This window comes from Schistocerca gregaria, unplaced genomic scaffold, assembly GCF_023897955.1.
Source record: "Schistocerca gregaria isolate iqSchGreg1 unplaced genomic scaffold, iqSchGreg1.2 ptg000526l, whole genome shotgun sequence".
NCBI classification, from domain to species: domain Eukaryota; kingdom Metazoa; phylum Arthropoda; class Insecta; order Orthoptera; family Acrididae; genus Schistocerca; species Schistocerca gregaria.
Window position 1 is genome coordinate 2,328,679 of NW_026061925.1, and position 13,854 is coordinate 2,342,532.

Here is a 13,854-nt window from a genome sequence, read left to right on the forward strand (position 1 = left end):
ATGTTCCTTAAGAAAATTATAACTGGTGATGGGTCTGCAGTTATGACGTTGACATGAAGGTTCAATCTTCACAATGTGTAGGGAAATGTTCTGAACGATCAACATATAAAATAGCTTGTCAGGTCAGCTTGGCCCTTGCAGACATTTATTTTCAAAGTTGAAAACCAAGTAGAGAGGACGAAGATTTGTAACGATAGACGCACGGTCCAGCGAAAGGCGAACCAAGTCTGCTCCCAGAAGTGGAAACGGTTTATCAGTCGTGGGGGTGATCATATACAAATATGTGAAGGTAAGCGTAGAAAATTTTTGTGGACAAAGTTCCGGAATTTTTTAAACAGACCTCTTAGACGAAAGGTAATGAATACAGGCAAGTGGTCTGCAAATGTTCGTACGCTTGAGTTCGCTTCCATTCGCTGCTGTGTGAGATGTAATTGGAAAACTATGTAAACGCTGAGCTGTGCGCCGCTTACAGCCCACGCGAAATTATTTTCGGAGGGACACATCATTATCCCCTTCGTGCCTAAAGTTGCTTCGGCCAAACTCAAACTCAATTGCCAGGCCGATAGCTCGTTATCCTACTGCTCTGCAAGTAACACTTGGTCTGAAACCATCTGTACGGTTATGTAGGTTAAGACACTGCAGCCACTCAAAATGGTGGCTCCACGTTTGCGAGTAACTGACGAGAAAAGATATTCTGAATTTTGTGTGACACTCCGTAGCATTAAGAAAGCTGAGTGACGTTAGTTGGTTGTGAGGTGTAATGGAAAGGATAATAGCTTCACATGTTGTGTTCGGATACCAAGATTTAAAAGCCTGAAGTCTTATATTTCAGAAGCAAGGAGCGTAACAATCAAGTGATTTATGAACAGTACGTGCACACATTTTTGCTCGGTTGATTTTAATTGAGGTTTCAACGTGCAGATCAAGCAAGTACCGTACTGTAGAGAGGTTGAGCAAGAGAAGCGTTTGGAACATGTGTTTATCCTTATTTTGGATAGTTAGCTTTCTTATCTGAGAAGTAATTGTGGCTAGCCCTTGAAATGCATCACGAATTCCTTCGTCGTTCAGTCTAATATCGCCTCCTCCCCCCCCCCCCCCCCTCCCCACACACAATACCCTCCACCTCTCATGATTTTGAAAATAAAAGTGTTCCTAGAAAAGTTGTTCACTGTACAGTTTATTTATGTGCCAAAGTTAGTGATAATGTGGGGGAGGGGGAGGGAAGGCCACAGACCTCAGGGAGAGGGGGGGGGGTGTAGGACAGGGGGTACTGGCAAATGTCTGATGACAGTCAGGAGCAACGGTCTAAGAAAGGCTGGGAACCACTGTTCAACTGCCTGTGAATGTATACTGAACATAAATGTGGAAAACTGACACAACTCACTTTTTGAATATTTTTTTTAATTCGGGTTAACTAGTTTTGGAACCGTTTGAGGGACATCTGAAAATGTGGCGCACAGAATTCGCGTCTTTATGTCTTTAGAGTGAATCTGGGTACTGGCTCTTTGACAATAAGACAGAGCACTCTTTAATGTATCGCCACGAGCGGCAGTTAAACGGCGACATGTATCGCGAAACCAAAACACCTACTTACCGTGGCAGCGTGGGCGCTATTGCAGTTAATATCCATCTAGCAACTTGCGTTTTAGTTGTCTGTTGGCCACTGGTCAATCTCTTTCCATTGTAAATATAAATACGAATTGTCTCCATATATCACAAGCATAACGTTTACCACAGATGTACGTTACAAAGATCTTTACTTAAAAATACAGCATACTTTGCTCTGAAACAATTTTTTGGATTTTTGTGCTTATAACACGACGGCGTGCTGAGAAGATAATGACTCGGTCTGTTTTATTTGAAGTCAGTAACATTCTACATCTTTACTATGGATATCTGCAGCCCTCTGCTTCGTACCGCGTTACATAGCGGTGTGTGACGTGACTATGTTGGGGGGTGAGAAAGAGCTCACAACACTAAAAGCACGAATTCGAAGACTTCGTCCGCATGTGGAGCACACTCTCCTTGAGCACGGCAGTGCCAAACTACACACGATCGCTGCGGCATCTGCAGCAAGCCGACGTCCTTGGTTCACTGCCGTCGATCATCCTACACACAGTCTCGATTTTCGTCTATGTGCAAAACTAAGAAAACCTTCGAGCACTTCAATTATTTCAAGCGGTGCAAGCAGAGGTAAGGTTGTGGCTCTGTTAACATAGTCAAACAATATACTGTGACGGTGTCAACAAAATAGTATCTAGTTGGGGAAATTGTGCTGGTTCCGAGGGTGAGTGTGTTGAAAACTAAATTTATTGACGTGAAGAATACCGATGCAGAATGTTCATGAAGTTTGTTTTATTTAAAAATCTTTGTGACTTTTCACTCAAAACATGTCAACATTTCTTTTCTGTACGTCCTCGTACAATGGATGTCGCAAAAAATACGTACATTGATCAAAATAAGTGTTAACATGAATGCTTTTAACAGCACTAGGTTCAAAAAATTTTAACTGTATGCCAATTGCAGATTAATTTTAATGGCAGCTAGCGCGATTATATGAGTGGACTATTAGATTTAATGGTGAGCATTTATGTAATTTTTAAACATTCTCTGCCTTGTCATTCTTCCTCTCTTAAGTGCCTCGTCTTCCAGTAACACTGTCGATCGATAGCATGATCTGTTGTCCGTCCATGGTTTTTCAGACCATTGATTCAGTGCTGAACCCAAACTGCTGGTCTGAGTTATTTAGCCTGGATAATCCTGTGCGTCGTGGGTCACGTATGCCATTAATCTTTCAAAGAAATGGTTCAAATGGCTCTGAGCACTATGGGACTTAACATCTGAGGTCATCAGTCCCTTAGAACTTAGGTTTAAGTAGTTCTAACTAACCTAAGGACATCTCACACACACACACACACACACACACACACACACACACACACACACACGCCCGAGTCTGTATTCGAACCTGCGACCGTAGCGGTCGCGCGGTTCGAGACTGAAGCGCCTAGAACAGCTCGTCCACAATGGCCGGCCATTAATGTTTCATTGAATTATTAATTTCAACAAGTTTTATTTATTGTTGCGAAATTGCGCTACCAAAACAATCGAGTTTTGCTATGTGGATGCTGTTGAGAATTTCTGCATTTTCGTACCGCTATATTTTTGACTATATCTGTCGATGGTGTTGTTGTTGTCTTCAGTCCTGAGACTGGTGTGATGCAGCTCTCCATGCTACTCTATCCTGTGCAAGCTGCTTCATCTCCCAGTACCTACTGCAACCTACATCCTTCTGAATCTGCTTAGTGTATTCATCTCTTGGTCTCCCTCTACGATTTTTACCCTGCACGCTGCCCTCCAATGCTAAATTTGTGATCCCTTGATGCCTCAAAACATGTCCTACCAACCGATCCCTTCTTCTAGTCAAGTTGTGCCACAAACTTCTCTTCTCTCCAATCCTATTCAATACCTCCTCATTAGTTACGTGATCTACCCATCTAATCTTCAGCATTCTTCTGTAGCATCACATTTCGAAAGCTTCTATTCTCTTCTTGTCCAAACTAGTTATCGTCCATGTTTCACTTTCATACATGGTTACACTCCAAACAAATACTCGGAGAAACGACTTCCTGATACATAAATCTATATTCGATATTAACAAATTTCTCTTCTTCAGAAACGCTTTCCTTGCCATTGCCAGTCTACATTTTATATCCTCTCTACTTCGACCATCATCAGTTATTTTACTTCCTAAATAGCAAAACTCCTTTACTACTTTAAGTGTCTCATTTCCTAATCTAATCCCCTCAGCATCACCCGATTTAATTTGACTACATTCCATTATCCTCGTTTTGCTTTTGTTGATGTTCATCTTATATCCTCTTTTCAAGACACTGTCCATTCCGTTCAACTGCTCTTCCAAGTCCTTTGCCGTCTCTGACAGAATTACTATTTCATCGGCGAACCTCAAAGTTTTTACTTCTTCTCCATGAATTTTAATACCTACTCCAAATTTTTCTTTTGTTTCCTTCACTGCTTGCTCAATATACAGATTGAATAACATCGGGAGAGGCTACAACCCTGTCTCACTCCTTTTCCAACCACTGCTTCCCTTTCATGCCCCTCGACTCTAATAATTGCCATCTGGTTTCTGTACAAATTCTAAATATCCTTTCGCTCCCTGTATTTTACCCCTCTGTCGATGGTATCCTTAATATTTTTCGATACGATCGCATTTCAAATGCCTAATACAGTCCATGACTCAGCTCCATAGAGTAGGACACCGAACGTGTAACATCGAAGTAGTCGAGTGCGAATCCTAATGACTGCTCTGAAGGTTCTCAGCAGTCGCCGCGGACTAAATGACTGCAGGGGACTCGATGCATTGGCCATAAGTTTTCTAGTAATTCTGGAGATTTTCCTTTGGACTAAGTATGAAGTCGTTCCTTGTTGCTTAGATCGTGCAGGTTTCAGACCGATTGTGTTAGTATTGCTTCACTACTAAATGTGTATCCACCACCATATCAGGGTATATAATGAAACGGCGGCCCTCTTTCGTCATGCCTTACAAGGAGATATCTCCAGCGGTAGGATCGACTTTTTGGAACCATCTATACGGTTATGTAGGTTAAGCATCCAAGTATCGCACACTGCAGCCATTCATCCTGGTGAGTCGACGTTAGCGAGGAAGTGACGAGAAAAGAAATTCGGAATTTTGTGTGAGACTCGATAGTATGAAGAAAGCCGAATGACATAAGTTGGTTATGAGGATAATTGAAAGGATACTAGCTTCACATGCATGAGGTTGTGGGTTCGAATCTCACCAGAGAAATAAATCTATTTTAGGTCTTTATCGAAGTGACATTGATAATCATATTCCTTCAACTGATGTAAATATATATATATATATATTTAGTTCCACTCCTGGGTCACGTGATTCAATAGTGATATGAACTTCTTCATTTGGTCTAGTTTTTCTTCTTATCATCCCTTCTCCACTGGAAATATTTGTTTGTGAACTTTTAATTATCTTCATGTATCAATTCCGATTTAATGCCTCCTGTTTTTATTACCCTGTATTTTCGTCTACGTTATTGTGTACATTATATCGATTTCTCACTTTGCTTGAATTTTATTTTACTTAGAAAACATTCTCTCATTTATGTCCTCATCTACACTATAATTTCCATAGTGCACAAAGATTTTATGTTATGTTTTAAATATTTGTATGTCGATTACCATGCAAAAAAAGGCACGTCTCCCAAAGAAAAACGTTTTTCACATTAATGCACAGTCAATATAAATAGATTATTTCGTCTTTTGTTTTTTAATTCATTTATGGGAGTTTTGAAGTAATTCAATAGTCAAACAGATAGGTATAATAAATTACACATTCACAATAATTCCGATTGGAAGAAAAATTAAACAAATGGAAAAGTTCATACGGTGACTAAAACGATGTGACGAAAGAATAGAACGAAAGAAATTACATTTAAACCAATAAATAGAGTACAAATAAACATCAAAGTCATTTCGATAAAGATTTTTAAAAAAATTTACTGCACCTGACGAGGCATGGTTAAGCTTCTATCGTAACCATTATGACACGTAACCAGACTGTGGAATACGACTTTCTTAACGCTATGTAGCATCAGGCAAAATTTTGAAATCTTTTCCGTCAGTTACTTTCAATCCGAGGGCCACCTGGATGCAGGGATCTTAAGTTGCACTACGGCTTATTTGGATTCAAAAAGTCGATCCCACCGCTTGGGGCTCTCCTTGTTAGTTTTAAGAGTAACAAACGGCACATTTTGAAATAACAGTAATATCGCAGTCCAGTAGCGCCGGACCCTGCAAACTTGAAAGACAACTCCAGCAAAGGCAAAGAAAATGTTACTGTAGCAAGTAAATTACTGTAGGCAACTGAACAACAACGAAATAATAACAATAATTGGTTCGCAGGAGAGCTTCTGTAAAGTTTGCAAGGTAGGAGACGAGGCACTGGTAAAGCTGTGAGGACAGGGCGTGAGTCGTGCTGGGGTGGCTCAGTTGGTAGAGCACTTGCCAGCGAAAGGCAAGGGTCCCGAGTTCGAGTCTCGGTGCGGCACCCATTTTCAATCTGCCAGGAAGTTTCAATAATAATAATAATAATAATAGATCCAGTCATATTAATATGACCAACTCCTATTTTCGAGGTCAACGTGTAATAACCCATAGACTCCAGGAGATAGCATTAGTAGGTGATGAATGGGGGTGGGGGGAGGAGGCTGGAAACAGTGAAGTCGTTGTCATAATGCGTAAAAGGGGCGATTTATGTGACGTCCAACAGGGCATAATCGTTGGCTTTCTTCCCAAGGGTGGAAGCATTTCCGAAACGGCAAAATCTGTAATCTTTTCACATGCCACTGTATGTAAAGTAAACCGTGAGTGGCAAAATCTCGGTATTCTAATCCGGCTCCAAGGCAAGTGTGTTGGACTACGGGCAGTAGGCGACACAGGTGAACGATAGCTGCAGATGTGTGTGCTGGCGAGAAGACGTGCAACTTTTGTGCAGCTGACAGCCCAGGCGAACCGAGGGCTGCCACCAATGTTTCCTCAACAACTTATGGGCTTCCGCAGTGGGCACCTGGTCCCTGCACCCACGCTGACTGCTCTTCATTGGCGTTGAAAGCTTGCATTTGCACGCCGGTACCACAACTGAAAGTCCACTGAGTGCTACAGGTGGCCTCTCCATATTCATCACATTTTGTGCTCCATCGGACAGATTGAAAGCAAACGCCCTGCAACCCTGAGGGAGTGTTATGGTGTGGGCAATGTTTTCGTGGCACTCCCTGGGTGATCTCGTTGTTCTGAAAGGCACAATGGATCAACCCTAGTACGCACCTATCCTTGGGGACCAAATACACCCCTAGATGCACGTGTAACATAGCTCGCAGTGTATGTGCGTGGTTCTGAAAGCTCTAGGATGAATTTACCGTACTGCCCTCACCACCAAATTTTCCGCCTTTAAACCCAATCGAGAATCTGAAAGGTCACCTCGATCGAGTAGTTTGTGCCACGGATCCTCAATCGATAGAATTCTATCGCAGCATGACAAGTACTGGGGTAGGAATGGCTTCTTATGACTGTCGTTACATCATTGACTCTATTCCTGTACGTCTCGTGCAGCAGAAGGTGTTTATTCGGTATTTTAACACGTGGTCAGATTACTGCGACTGGACAGTGTAATAATAATAATAAATTTCGCTTATTTCAGTGCCCTCGTTTAAGTCTTTCAATTGGACGGCACTTTGAAGACATGCTTATCATTAACGTACTCCAGTTGTCCAACCGGGGAAAGGGAATCGGCAGTTTAACGTGGAATCCGCACCACATGTTGTTTCTACCGACTCCTCATATCATTGAGAGGTGAAGGCTGTATTAAAAGCAGACAGAAAAATTTATTTGTTCATCTGGGATTCGATCCCGAGATTCTCGATTTGCAGGCACGCGCTGTGCCGGTAGACCACCAGGTCCAACAGTTACGAGACGGTAATCGAACTGTATTGGCAGAGTATTTCGTCGTATTTTGCGTCAAGTAAATGTGCTGTGGTGCAAGCCAAAGTACATTCACGCTAAGGGCATCAGTTCCGATCCCAGAAAAATGTGCAGCCAGAGCAGTATTGTAAGTAAAAATCAAACTCTTCCATTTTTCTTACCGAATTGCTATACATCTAGAAAACAAACCAAAATTGTGAAAACATTTCATACAAGATTACTGACAAATTTTTATGAGTAAAAATAAACGGGTATGGTAATATACATGGAGGTGAATGAAAAGTAGTGGCAGTTTGGCTATAATTCATGTCAGTCTTCATTGACTAAAATTCACTTTATCACATTTCCGTCTCGCGTCTCGATCACTTTCCACACCCACATGAAAGATGTCATACACTGTCTGTGCATCCATCTGTGATGATGTCTCGCTAGGACCGCCATATGGTGTCTTATCATTTGCTGTAAGACGTGCCACGAAATACTTCGTTCATTTGGGTGATCAGGCCATAATTGGGAGGACTCTACCGGATGAATACGGTGGATGTCCCAGTATGTCCCGCTGCCACGTATGCGGTGCTCCTGCACAGGGCTCGTCGTTTGGCGTCGTGTAAGTTGGTAGAATGCAGCACTGGAGGGAAAGATTGTTGCGCGCTCCGACCACGTGCCCTTCCAGTCTGCACCCAAGCACGTTTTTCGTGTTTCCCAAACATACTATTAAGGCACTCGAGCTAGCCTCTCCAACTCTGAGAGAGTACACACTGCAACTGACTCAAACACGACTTGTGCTGCTGACTTTACTACTTCAGCCCACCATCTGTCAGCAACAGAAAGTGTGCGTACCGAATGACTCACATCCGTCATATTATGGCATTGTGCTACCACTTTTTATCCAACACATGCAAAGACGCATGTGTGACTACTTGTTGTCTCCCATCTTGGTAGTGGCCTAATTATTGGGAGGTTTTGAAGTGCATTATCTATACGTGGTGTATCAAAAACAATCATCCGACCTGGGCCGTCTATATTTCTGGAACTAAGAAACATATACAATGAATACAATGAATTTTGTCCTTTGATGTACGAAAACTAAAAAAGTTATTTTCATCCTTTTCATTGGTGTTCAATATGCATCGTTGAGATGCACGGAACATGTCAATGCGGTGTTCAAATTGTACCAACACTGCAGCAAGCATGTCTGGAGTTACAGTTTCCACAGGTGCTGTTATGCGATGTCTCAGTTCATTTATTGCTGTTGGTAATGTAGGTACATAAAGAGTCTCTTACAAAACCATACATATATAATCACATATAGTCGGGTGCGGTGACCTTGGAGTCTAGTAGTCTAAGGGTGAGTGATTTAGTCCAGTGTGAACGATCCATCGTTCAGCAATCGTTTGATTTAGAAATTCCCACACTTCCAGATGCCACTGTCGCGGTGCCCCATCGCATTGGAAAATGAAGTCGTTCGAATCAAACTGTGGGAAGAGAAAGTTTTCAGGCATATCGAGATATATGCTTACTGTAACAGTGTTTCCGGCAAAGAAATATGAATCATACACATTTTCCCTCTAAACTGTACAAAATACATTAAATTTAGGAGAGTCTATTTTATGTTGTACACCTTCATGTGGTTGTCCCGTACCTCATATTGTCACATTATGACGGTTCACCTCTCTGTGTAAATGGAGTGTTGCCTCGTCACTAAACACTAACTGTGGGAGAAAACGGCCATCCTCCACCTTGACAAGAGTGAAATTATGGAACTTCACACGATGTATCGCCCTCACGAACAGCTCGCATTAGCTAAATTTAATATTGTTTGATGCATAAACGTCGACGCAGAGACGCCAGACGGACATCGGGGACGTGCTGAGCTCTCGAGCTGCACGGCGGACGGATTTCTGCGGACCCCTCGTGAAACTGTGGCGGATGCGTTTGACGTCTGTGTCAGGCATTCGGGGACGGCCCGGCGATTCGCCTTTCCGCAAACCTTCTCTTTCTCTTAATCGTTGATGCCATCATCTAATGCTCTGTGCTGTAGGAGGATCATCATCGTACCTTGTACGAAAGTCACGTCGAACACTTATTACTGCCCACACTGCGCAAAATGCAGAACACAAAACGCTTCCTGACGCCGCGACACCATTTTTACTAGGACTGAAATGGTCGGACAGTGCTGCTGCCAAGCGGTAACCATGTAAAGCCGTAGGGTTTGCTCTTTCCAGCAGTACGCTATTCACGCACATATGTCGAATAACATAATAGTTACTTTTTTTAAAAAAATCGGTTGATCCTTTTTGATACACCCTGCATATTTACACTCTAAACAGTACCACCAATAAATTATCCCAGTGTGAAGGAAATCGTTAGATGTGATGTACGTGTAAAGGCAAACAAATGATAACAATTGCTGTTAAATTGGGTGACTCATTCAGGAGAAAGTCATAACGCGTTGGGCCACCTCTGGCCCTTAAGGAAGCAGCTATTCGACTTGATCTTCATTGATAAAGTTGGTGGATGTCCTCCTGACGGATGTCGTACCATATTCAGTTCAATTGATTTGTTACATCGTCAAAATCTCGACCTGGTTGCAAGCTCCAAAATTGGGGAGAGAGGTGGAGATCTTGTTGGCCAGTGTATTGTCACGTACGTACACACAGATGAAACTCTCAACATGTGTGATGCATAAAATATCGTCTACACTGAAAGCGTTCCCAGCAGAGGTTAACCCCTCGTAATGGCAAAAGGTGGTCATACCGCATATTGAAGTCCACTACCAGGTGTCTGGATACTTTTGATCCGATAGGGTATTTCAGAATGTTAGCAGTGGCCAGAATTTGGGACATTCGGCTTTGAGCTTAAAGCTGGTGCGAGGCGGTTCAAGATACCTCTAAAAATAGACACATCTGGCAGCATTAGAGTGAAATGTCCATCAAAGAAGCTGTGTTGCGCTCTCTACCTACAGTTGTTCTCGTGGGCGTCAGAGCCCCCGTACGCAAGAGGCCCCCTGGGTTTTATACTGCGGACACGGTAGTCGCGCCTGATGAGCTCTCAGAAATTATGAAATGTATTCGAAATTTCTATTATGGTGGAACAACAACTGTAAAATATACCGGAAACATGCACGATGTTCCGAAATTTCCGTTACAAACTCCTAGTGTAGATGGGGAATGAGTACACAATACTCGTATTCTGAATTGGAACCCATCTCCTGTAACGCACCGTTTCCTCGCTACAGCCGTCGGAAAACATGTTAGTAACGCGACCACTTGTACAAGTAAGTCATTAGCTGTGACCCAGTACATCGATAGTTCCACAATTCCACTCATTGAAAGGAAACTTGATAAGTTTTCAGGAACACTCTTCTTTACAATACGGCCTTTTGAAACTTAGGTGCGCTGCGTCTCTTTGTAGCACTGCAGTCACCCGTGCTGACGGTGAACGCACCATTATCTCAAAGTCGTTGCGCAGTTGTGGCGAAAATCGTATGCCGTGAAGTTGGACGCTGCTGAGAACGAGCTTGATAAAGGCGACGAACTTCGCCATACAGTAGGATCATATCGGTGTATTCGGCAAAAGTGCACTCCGCAATATTTCTCTGATACTGAGAGACATTTGAGTGACGCACGAACCTTGTCAGAGTGGCAGGGCTGACGGTGAATGACATCCGACGTAAGCATCTTCCCCCACCCCTTCCGCCATCCCACGATGGCTACCCTGTTGCCTACCCACGTAGCAAACATGTATTCAAACGGCTGTAGCACGGAAAGTGTACGTTTCCGTACGGGGGTTCAAATTAAAAATATTGTCGCTTAGTTCCCTCTAAAAGTGCTAGAATTTCGGAAAACTCTGTATCTGTCCAGTAAACTGTACAGCTGGTGTCGTACCACATTCGAAATATCCGATTATATTTCAGGATTTGGGTGTTATGGCATTTTGCAGAAACATTACAGAATTTTGCTGTATATTGTTATCATTAAAGTGAACTACCGTTTCTGTCTCCATACCATAAATCATAAGTACCATTTATATCGTTTCAAGCACTATTCAGCTGCTAGGTTTTAGGAAAAAATAATTGTATCATTCTCAAAATATCGGACAGAAGCGATATAGTTCCTACAAAGAACGCTAGCGAAGATGAACAAGTGCTCATGGTTCCTGATGTATGCATGTAACAGCCTATGTGTACTGCACATTGTTTTCTTCTCTCGTTCCGTACCACCACACCTGAAAGTTTCCTGTCCTACATCTTAGCAACAACGATAACGGTACATACTGAGGTAACAGAAAGGTTCTCTGTTATAATTTTCCGATACAAGGACATAATCTCAAATTTATGCATTTTTCCATCTGCATCATCTTAGAAAGGTTGTAACATCTTCGTGGGATCCCTCTATTTTTGTAGGCACCGGTATCTGTAACTTTGACGCTCTGTAGCGTCGCTGGCTGACGTTTTCAGAAGTAGATTCCTATGTAAAACTTCATCAGTTACGTCCCCTGAACAGCCCTGAGTAGTGTGAAGCATGATTTGTGAAACACCCTGTATAAAGAATGAATAACATCAGGGAATGGACTAGAATCCTGTCTCACTCACTTGTCACGTATTTCCTTTCTTTCATGTCCTTCAACTCGTACAGCTGCTGTCTCGTTTCTGGTGGAGTTCTAAGTAATGCTTCGCTCGCTATATTTTATTCCTGGTTGCATCTTAAATTCAAACTGTATATTCTGGTCAACATCGTCAAAAGTTTTTTCTGTATCGAAAGATGTTATAAATATGGGTGCTGTACCCTCCAAATTGATTTTCCTCTAAATCAGCTTCTGTAAGGTGCTCCATTCCTCTGCAAATAGTTTGTATCAGTATTTTCAGCTAGGAGTTATCATAGTGGTGGTTTGAAAATATTCGCACTGACCACGAGTTGCCTTATTTGGTATTGGTGCTATTACGCTTCTCGTTAAGTGTGAGGATTTAGCGGGTATTTCAGCCGGCGTACTCGTTCAGGAATGAAGCAGCAAATCCCGGCAGAGTGAGTCCACTGGTAGCGAAGCCCTGCGCTACAGACAACTGACCGTGTGAGGGACCAGTAGCGACACCTAGCAGCGATGTGGTGAAAAGGAAATAGTATTGCTAAAAGTTTTACCCACGATTTTTAGCATTTAGAATGGAGATATGGCACGGAATTTAATAGAAAAAGAAAACAGCTATAGTAGCAGTCTCTCTCTCGCAATGCAACAATAGTACAACAACAATAGACCAACTGAATCTGTAGAGGTAGTAATAAAATTTATTTTCTGACCTGCAAGATACTTTCATATAAAGCTGAGCCTGAGAGGATGTCAGCTAACTACCGTCAGAAATATAATATGAAACATGTAGACCTGTCAGTAAAATCGTCAAGAAATTCGTTTTTTAAATGTTAAATGTTAACTGTTTAATTTAACATTTAGCTCACATAAAACCAGGATAATTATCCTCTTTCATACAAAGAAAGAGAGTACCTCATTAGTGACCTGTGTCATATCATAATCTCATTTTGACTCTTGAATAATTAAAAACAATTTGATATAATATTTTGCATTTCTTTTGACATTGAAACAATTTATCCTGTTCCTGCACTGAGAATGTACTAAGTAAATATGTAATATATTTATCAGTATTATAGCCAAATTTATTTTTCTAATTACTGATTATTAAATACCAAAACAGCTTCCAATTTCTTGTAGTTATCTTAGCAGCATTTAGAACAAAAACGAAAATAAAACGTATTAGTTTTTTTTTAGTAAGGATATTATTTCATTGTTGTAATCCTACAAATGTTCATGATACTATGCTGTTTCTTTTGACAGTGAGATATAATATGTAGAAAGTACCTGGAAAATATATGCAGATGTGGTCTGGTGAAGAAAGTGTGCGTATTAAAATTTAAAATAAGTGATTGCAGCAGCATAATGAGGTATATTTTGTAGTATGGGAGTGAGCTCTACGTGGGATCCGAAGCACGGACCCCACGGGGGTGCCCGGCATGCGCCACATGCCAGGGCAGAGGTGGAGGCTAGTGTTCGGAAATCTGAAAATTCCAGCGCCGGCCGGGGATTGAACCCCGGCCCGGCTGGGGCGAATAGCCCCAGCCGAGGCGCTGGAACGTTCCAGACCCCCTTACCACTAGACCACCGGGGACCCCGGCCGTTTCCTGCTCTGAACTCGGTCTGGTAGTCCTGTCACACTTCCTGTTGTCGGCTGTGTTTACATCAGACGCTGAGTGGCATAGTGTAGCCGGCAACATTAGAACGCTGTGAGGGGGAAGTGTTTACCTCCGACTA